Below are 1,784 nucleotides of genomic sequence, written 5' to 3'. Positions count from 1 at the left end.
GACAGTCGTTGCTCTCATCCCTTCGGGTTCCCAGTTGATTGAATAGGGGCAGTTGTAGCACCTCAAATTTGCACCCTCCTTGTGTACATACATTTTCATGATTAGGTCATTAACATAACATAGTCTATTGCATAGCATTGCATAGCCGTTTGCCCAAGTGCAAGCCATTCAGAAGAATTAGGTCAAACTGGTCAGGAGAATCAGTCAAACAAGCAAGCATGTGCTATTTTCACTGGGACAAAGCCCTGGGGTTGATTTATCAAGTTCATATGGTCTAAGGATCATTGTGAAGTGATTTGGCCAAAGATTGGATGATCAAAGCTCATCAGTCAAGCTGAATTTCAGCTGAAACCATAGAAAGTCAACTGTGGTCAACTGTGCCTGATTTTATGGATTTGAAGGTGGGAGATGGTTTGAAAGGCTTCATTCATGTCCATATAAGTCTCATTTGACATATTAAAGACCAAGGTTGAAGAATTGGAGGTCAGACAAGAAGTTTCCTAAAATGGCAGGTGACCTGTAATTTCAACTGCCCAAAATGGAAAGTTTTTCTCCTCAACATTACTTCATCATAAAAGCTTCAAATGGAATTTTGTCCAACATGAAAGTTGGAGATTTTGATCTCACCATTCCAAAAAGTCCAAGAACTTGAAATTCCCATGTGTGGTTGGCAAGATATGGTCCATTCATTTTCAGAAAATGCCCAAATTCAAAGTGCCATAACTTTCACATGGAAAGGCCAAATTGGGTGATTTTTCTTTGAGCAAACCACATTTCATGTGATCTTTCATGGTGCATAATCACATTTTATCAAAAACTCTCATAGCAAAATGGCATTTTTCAAGTGAATTCATTTGCATTTTCGGCATGACATAGTGATTTTGAGAAATACATGGCCTATGCACATGGGACCTTTTGCAACACATTCCAAATAGCATTTAGAGCTTGCTTGAACCAATTTTGGACTGATACATTGACTGGTTTGGAAAAGGGCATATTGGCCATTACACTTGAAATTGCATTTTTGCTAATTGATTCAATTTTGCTAATTGTGATTAACAAAGTGGATTAAGCATTGGTATATAGTCTTAATCATAACTGTTTTCTCATGATCCATAATCACTTTTTCAGATCCAATCCAAAAAAACTCACAAAATTCTCTCACTTTTCTCCACTTTTGACATTCATTTTTTCACCAATTTCTCAAGAATCTTTGATCCTTTATGCAATTTCTCGGTGGATTCTTCATGTGCAGGTCTTGGATGATTTCTGTTTGAAGCATTTGGAGGAGAAAACCGTACCAATTCCAACTGTCCAAGCTTTGAACTCCAATGGCAGTTGCAAGATTCACCATGATCGTGCCTTGTTGAGCTGAATTTTCACCATCAATCATCTTCATAATCATTATCCTTCATCTGTTTCCAAGAATCAAGGCCAAAAAACGCACGGGTTCGAGCTGCACTTCAAGAAGGTAAACAATTTGAACTCCTTAATTCACGCAATTGCCATGTGGATTCAATAGATCTTTGAACATAGAGTGTATTGATGCTTGGATCGTTTGATTTCATCCACTAATCACCAAGATATCATAGATTAAAGTTTGTATGACAAAACTTCTTTCGATCGTATCTCTTTGTACGTTAACCTTTAGACATTTTCATGGCCATATCCTTGACCTACGTTGAAAGAGGAAGAGATCCATATATCATTTGTGCATTTTGGTTGAAGATTGGCCATAACGAATTCTGGACACGATGAACAGTGATGAAGCTCATGAATTTCTG

Source organism: Lathyrus oleraceus, chromosome 3 (genome assembly GCF_024323335.1).
Source record: "Lathyrus oleraceus cultivar Zhongwan6 chromosome 3, CAAS_Psat_ZW6_1.0, whole genome shotgun sequence".
NCBI lineage: Eukaryota > Viridiplantae > Streptophyta > Magnoliopsida > Fabales > Fabaceae > Lathyrus > Lathyrus oleraceus.
This window is presented reverse-complemented; position numbering follows the sequence as displayed.